The following is a 7,778-nucleotide window of genomic DNA, read 5'->3' as shown; positions in this document are numbered from 1 at the left end:
CATCCTGAATATGCATGAAATATTTACCACTGGACGTTAAGCAACCAACAATCAATCTATCAATCTCCCCTCCCCCCTTTTTTTGAGTCGTTTTTACTCAGTTTTTATTCATTTTGGATTAGTTTGTACATTACATAACTTGGATGATTTGTTCATTTTTAGTCTATGTAAACAAACTTTGTTTACTTAAGAGTTGATAAGTACCACTATGTAAATAAACTTAGGCCTAAAGTAAATAGACCTTGTTTGTATAGACCCCTTTTATGGTCCTTATGTAAACATGATCCTGAAAATGTTTTCGAACCACACAAAACACACTACTGATAGAGAAAATTGAAGAGTGATGTCCATATATGTGTGGGGACAATACTTGTTTAAAAGGTGATTTATTAAGGGATAATTTTTACTTGCTGGATATGAAGCAAGAATAAATTTGACCTTAGGTAGAACAAATACAGATTGAGAAAAAAAACCCTGATAAATGCTGTTTCTGTTGCCTCAAAGCCATCCACTTTCTCTGTTGTCACCATGCCACCTGATTTCTAAATTGTCTCTGTAACCTTTGATTTCTATGATATATGATACAATTAATATAAACAGATTCATGTAGTAATATAATAATGCAATACATTTGAATTTAAAAGTTTAATGTTTGACACTAAAGAGTTTTCTTCTTTTTTCCCTTGAATGAGTCTCCTTAAGCTTCACCACCATCAGCTTCAATGCTTGTTGTTAAGTACCTTCAGGAAAGAAATTGCTGACATACTGGTGTACATACTGAAGCCTTACTGTATCAACTCAACCAAGGTAAATAAATGAATCCAGGAAATGTATTTTCCATTATCAATTTACGTGTATTCAAGTGAGAAAATGAATTGCTGTAACAGTTACGTATAGTCTTTATCAAATATGGAACATCTGATACGAAGTAGATTTACCTGCAATCATCTGACAACGGATTCTCTTTAAAGTACACACACTCATTGACTTGTCCATGCAGATTGACTGATTTACGGTTGCAGGTTAGGAATTATATCCTTACTTGAGCAGCACTTGTCTTTGATATACGTATTGATCTTCAGATTATCGGATAAAAAAGTGCTATTATGCTTAGCGTAGCAAACCAAGCCAAAGGAAACTTTATATCCGTTAGCCATATCCCTCACCATTAAGACAAGCACGCATTTAGCAATGCAATTATAGCTCTTTTCCATGTCTATGATTTGGTTGCCTACTTGATCATGTTTGCAATTACGAATAAATTCCCCGACTTTCTTTTAATTTCATAAAAATCAGTTCCCACATAGTTTTTCAAAACGTCATATGTGCTGTATATGTTTATTTTGTAGCTTTTACCTTCGAAACTTAAATGCGTTATCACGTCTTATGTAATGGGAATAGTCAAACAAGGTTCTGGACATCGAAGTTATAAATCAGGAGTAACAACACAATATAATTAAAGTATTGATCTCTGATTACGTTATACTACATACGAGATCTAACAACTACTAATATGTAGTATAACTTAAAATTTTGATGGATTCAGTCGAGGATTATGCCAGGCAATGGGCTAAGCGCGAGAAGGAAGACGTAGACACTCTTTCCGAATGGATTATGGCAGAGTGAGGTCGTTGATACAAATCAGAATTAAGAAACTGAATGGGTCCATCAATGCCCATGCTACGTCAATCTTTAAAGACCCAAATGTTGCAAAACACCTATCCGACCTCCATGACAAATATGTTGTTGTCCCCGCAGATAAAGCCCCAAATAACATCGTTTTTGTGTGTAAAAGTCACTACATCAACTGCTTGATAAACGAATTAGGTATTGACAATTCACTTGGAAACTCAACATATACCCTCACGACACTTACCAAAGAGGAAATCCTGGATAATCATAGGTCTGTTCTATGTTCCTTTGGAATTTCAACCAAAAATGAAGAACTGGATCTTCCATCCCTGTATTGGATACCTAAACTACATAAGTGTCCTTACAAACAACGGTATATTGCTGGGTCTTCCAAGTGCTCCACGAAACCTCTTTCTAAATTATTAACATATATGTTATCAGCAATCAAAGACGGGATTCAAAGTTATTGTGAAACTGCCTATTCAAGAGGTGGCGTGAATCAGATGTGGATACTTAAAATTCAAAAGATCTTTTAGAGTACATACAATCTAACTCTCTTTCATCTTGTAACAGTATTAAAACAGTAGACTTTTCTACTCTGTACACAAGTATTCCACATTCCAAACTAAAAGACAAATTAAAAGAGTTGGTATTATTTTGCTTTTTTTTTTTTTTTTTTTTTTTTTTTTTCAACTTCAGATACTTTATTTTACTATAATAGTTGTTAACAAATCTCCTTAATGTTACAACAATGGCATTAAGGTTCTGCCCTGTATGGTTAATTACCAATAAAACCAGGGGATTTTATTGGTAAACTTTTTATAATTTTACATACATGTAGTATTGCGTGTTAGTTACAATTAACAGAGTAATAGCTGTCTACAACATGTACTTTACTTCACAATGACAAGAAAAACGGAACTTTGACCGTCTTTTGTTTAGCTTTTAGTTTTGGATTAATCGAAAGTGAAAGAGCATGGTTTCGATCGGATTAATAGGTCAGTATAATTGAATTATGTTAGTTTTTAGATAGTGTCTTATCTTTCAAGTACGCTAAACATTGAATGATATACTATATATGATAATCAAACAAAAAAAGTAAAAAGCAATTTCGTTAGAAATTTGTCTTCTTTTTATTTCAATGACATTTTTGTGATTCTCAAAAATGTAGGTCAATCAACTATAAATATGACAGCCAAAGAATCAATTTTCTAAAATTTTTCTTTGAAATTTTCTCAAAAAGGAATTTTCCGGATGATATAAAATTTGTGTATCAATTTCGTTTTTTAGGACTGACATCATATTCACATATTTGGTTCTCTTTTCGGAAAAATAAAAACATTTATAAATCACAAAGCAAACAATTGTTATAATATGATTAAGTACATGATAATCCACATCTTCAATTTTGTACCCTACTACAAGATTTTGTAGACAAAAAACATGTTGCCCAATATTAAGATACATAAATATTTTGTGTAGAAATGTCCAATAATTTTTTACCCATGTGCATTCAAAGAAAAAATGATTATAGCTATCAGATTTAGAACATAGTTCACAGTTTTCACTATTAACTACCTTCCAGCGATACAAATTATGGTTAATAGCTAAAATATTATGCAGTAATTTCCATCTAAACATTTTTAATCTATTATCTTTTAAAAAAAGAAAGGTGAAAGATAAATTTTTCTTCATGAAATATATAACATTTTCACCTGATAGTTGGTTTTTCCATGAGCAAAAACCTACTGGAAGCTCTTTATTTGACCTGATAATAATATTATAAATTTCTTTAAACTTAATTTTGTCTAGATCGTAATACAATCCATTACTTAACATTTTAATGTCTTGTGTAATGTTGATTTTAGTATGTTTTGATATATTGCTCTTTAATTTTTGGATCCAACTTTTGGGTAAAGCTTTCCGAAGGGAACATATTTCGGAAATCCAATTTTGTTTCTTTTTAAGTTTATCTAATATTTTATGAGAAATTTCTCCTTTATCATCAATTACATCATTTACAAAAATTATGTTTTCCTTTGCCCAATTACTATAATATAAACTTTTACCACCTGTTTTTATATATTGGTTTCCCCAAATAACTTGCTTTCTTATATCTCTATAATTATCAGGTACTTTCGTCTTTCCACCTCCATTTTTAATCCAACATTTCAAAATTTCAAAGTAAAATGTAGGTAAGTTTTTAAGGTTTTCTAGTGACTTATGAGTATTAAGATTCATTTTAAATATTAAATTATTTTCCCCAAACTCTCTAAAATAAAAAGTAGGTATGATTTTCCAGTTAGCACAAGTTTCATCAGTTAATCTTTTAACCCAATTTATTTTAATAGCCTCAATGTATGCGTCAATATCTGTCATTTTTAATCCCCCTTCAATATAATCTTTTCTTAACACTGAGCGTTTAACTTTCTCGCTACCACCCTCCCATAAAAAATTAAATAAGATTTTTTTTAAATTGACTAATAATTTCACTGCTTAGATTTATCAATGAAGCAACGTATGTTATATTGGGAATAACTAGTGTTTTAATTATAGTTATTTTTCCTATCATACTCAATTTTCTTTTCTTCCAATCATTTAGTATCCTTTCTGATTTTTCAAACTGTCTTTCTATATTTATTGTTTCACATTCTTTTTTGTTCAGGCCAAAATAAATGCCAAGACTTTTCACCGTATCTTTCCAATTGATACTTTCAAATTTGTCTTTGCAGTGTTTTAGTTTACCTAACCATATACCTTCTGTTTTATTTCTATTAAGTTTAAGCCCTGAAAAAGATCCAAAAGTTTCTATTAAATTAAGTGCATTTTTTATTTCATTTTTAGATCTTAGAAAGAGAGTTGTATCATCTGCTAGCTGTGAGATTTTTAGGCTGTGAGTATTTTTATCAATTTTTATTTGTATCCCTTTCAGATCATTATTATCCCTTATCCTACAAGCCAGTATTTCAACTGATAAAACAAACAATAACGCGCTTAAAGGGCATCCTTGTCGAATTCCCCGTTGAATCCCGAAGGTTTCAGAAATCCACCCGTTATTTAAAATACATCCTTTTATATCATGGTAAAGTGTTTTGACCCACTTTTGAAAAGACTTATTAAATCCAAATTTTTTTAATGATTCCAGCATAAAGTCCCATTCGAGTGAATCGAACGCTTTAGAAAAGTCAATAAATAGTATAGCTCCATCAATATTAAAGTTTTCAGCATAATCTATAATATCTTGAATTTGGCGTACGTTAAATCCTATATATCGATTTTTAACATAACCATTTTGATCTCTATGTATAATTAGGGGTAAGATTTTTTTTAGTCTTTGTGCTAAAGTATATGTAATAAGTTTTACATCAGTATTCAATAAAGTAATTGGACGGTAATTATCTAAGGACAAAGGGTCATTTTTTTTAAAAATCAATGATATTATCCCAATCTTTTGGGTCTCAGATAAAGTTTCATTATCATAACATGTATTAGAAACATTCAATACAATATGTTTTAAATTTGGCCAAAATTGTCGATAAAACTCAACTGTTAAGCCATCTTTGCCTGGAGTCTTATTTAGTTTCATATTATAAATAGAAGATGTTAGCTCTTCTAAAGTTAATTTACCATCCACTTGTTTGCTTTCACAAGGAGTTAAAGAATGATCAATGGGGGTATTTTCTATGTATGTCTTTAAAATTTCAGTTTCGGGACATGTACTTTTGTACAGAGATTTATAATACTCTTTACTTACATCTAAAATTTCACTTTGATCAACAGTAACCTCACCGGTTTTGGTCATTAATTTATTAATAGATTTTTTAGCCTGTCTATTTTTTTCTAGAGATAAAAAGTACTTAGTATTTTTTTTCCCTTCCTCTACCCATTTTATTCTTGATCTAACTTGGGCTCCTTTGGCTTTTAAAGAGTATATCTCTTCTAAATCTTTTTCTAAATTTTTTTATTTGATTAAAAAGTTCATTATTTTTCCTATCAGGTAATTTGTCTAATCTTTCATTTAAAAGATTTAGTTTGTTTTCCATTATTAAAATATTATTTTTCCTTTCTCTGGCTTTTGATTTACAGTATTGGATAGTAGACTCTCTTATGTCAGTTTTTAGCAGGTCCCACTGATTTAGGACATTTGTAAGATTAAAATTTTGCTCATACTTTTCAATTAACTTATTTATTAGTTTATTGTACTGAGTATCAGTCAATATACTGTTATTCATTTTAAAATATCCTTTACCCCGATTATTTGCATAAATGTCTAATTTAAGCGAAATAGCCTGGTGGTCTGTGAATGAAATTTGTGCAGGCCTGATATCAGCAGATACAGTACTTAGGCGTGCTTGTGTGCATATTACAAAGAAGTCTATTCTACTAGCTTCATTTGTAGAATTTTTTCTTTTCCATGTGAATTGTTTTTTATCTTTATTTAATTGTCTCCAAATGTCTATCAATTTATGTGTTTTAATTAATTGTTTTAAACCATTGACTGGCTTTTTTAACTTTTTATGTAATTTATTGTTCTTTGTATCTAAAGATGAGAGTAAATCATTCATATCTCCCCCTACTATTAGAGCACCAAGAGTGTGTTCTTCAATTAATTTACTTACTTTTTTATAAAATTGGTTTCTTGCATGAACTTCATTAGGTGCATACAAGTTTACTAAGGTAAAAATCTTATCTTGAATTTCTATATTAATTATAATAATTCTCCCTTCTTTATCACAAAATTCATTAATTAATTTAAAGTCTAGTGATTTATTAATAAAGTAAGAAACTCCCCTTGAATTTGTTGTGCCTAGGCTGTGAAGATGTTTGCCATGGAATTCATTGTTAATTTGCTTTATCAAATCTTTTGACAAGTGAGTTTCTTGTGCCATTAAAATGTCGCATTTCTGCTGTTGAAACCAAGAGAATAATCTAAAGCGCTTTTCCTTTCTCGCTAAACCTTGACAATTAAGTGAGCAAATGTGGAAGTTTTTTGTTTTCATTATAGTATTAAAGAAGTTAAATTGTTGATCTCTTAAACGATTTATTTAAATCTAGCAAAATGTATAAACCTGTTCTATGTATCGTGACCCAGATAAACATGTAGTTATTTTTAGACCTATAAATAGCACAGGTAAAGTTAATTTCTATTTTTAGTTTCATTACTGACTTTCTGAAAACGTCTTGTATTTTGTAAACATTAGCATTGTCATTTACTGTAATTTTGATAGCGCGGGTGGTTCTTTTGTATTTACAACTTTTATATTTTTTTACAGATATGGAATTAATCGTGTCACAGAATGTTGTTAGCCAAATGACTTTACTAGAAGTGCTTAATTCTGGAGATATGTGCACAACAAAGAAGTGTGTGATATCTAAGTTCAAGAACAGTTGGATATTTTTGGCTGTTTCGTTAATGTTTATAAAAAATAACTGTGTAGAAATATGTTCGTATCCTGAAGAAAAGAACATCGGAAGATTGTCATTTACCGAAACTGTACTTTTATACTTCAAGACTGGCTGTTTTTTACTTGATTCCAAGAATATATTATGACAAAGGATTAAAGTGTGTCTATGAATACTGCATTTCGTTAATTTAGTGCTCCAACCAATTAAGCAATTTTCATTTGTTTTAGATGTGCATGGAACAATATTTTTTATCCAAGAAGATTTACCACCTTTATATTCATAGTCTATACATTTTTCATTTACAAATAATTTCATATGTGCTGTATTTACTACATTTTTAAATAAACAACTATTCTGATATTTCTCTTTTGAATGTATGCTATCTACAATATAGACATCACATTCACAAATTACAATTTTGTTCACTTGATAAACACAGTCTATGTTTATAATACAAAGTAAACAAAGAAATATATACAATATATACAATTTAAAACACATGAAGATTTGTAGTTGATAGTTATAATTAAGATGAGCTTAGGATTTTGTTTTTTTTCACTGGTTCTTCTCTCTTGTGAAGCTCATCAGTAGGAGTACTTGCTGTTTGTTTAGTACGTGTTTTTTTCTCTTCATTGGTTTTATTTGATGGAGTTCTAAAGGCTTCTGCTAGGAAGCGTTCCATGCTCGGCTGATCTTTATTTGAATTTTGTTTGTCCTTTTTATTTTTTGCTCGTTTAGCC

The 7,778-nt window shown here is 30.0% G+C and overlaps 1 long non-coding RNA gene across 1 annotated transcript; it reads left to right on the top strand.

Annotated features, from left to right (window-relative positions):
* The first annotated feature begins 4,104 nt into the window (after positions 1–4,104).
* On the top strand, positions 4,105–7,398 carry LOC143051922 (uncharacterized). Its single transcript, XR_012970951.1, has 2 exons — positions 4,105–4,525; positions 6,906–7,398. It is a non-coding gene; the product is annotated as an uncharacterized LOC143051922 (long non-coding RNA).
* The last annotated feature ends 380 nt before the right edge of the window (positions 7,399–7,778 follow it).

The sequence above is a fragment of the Mytilus galloprovincialis genome, chromosome 11 (genome assembly GCF_965363235.1).
Source record: "Mytilus galloprovincialis chromosome 11, xbMytGall1.hap1.1, whole genome shotgun sequence".
Classification (NCBI taxonomy): domain Eukaryota; kingdom Metazoa; phylum Mollusca; class Bivalvia; order Mytilida; family Mytilidae; genus Mytilus; species Mytilus galloprovincialis.
Note: the sequence above shows the minus strand (reverse complement) of the source record. Positions and strands in the feature narration are given on the sequence as shown.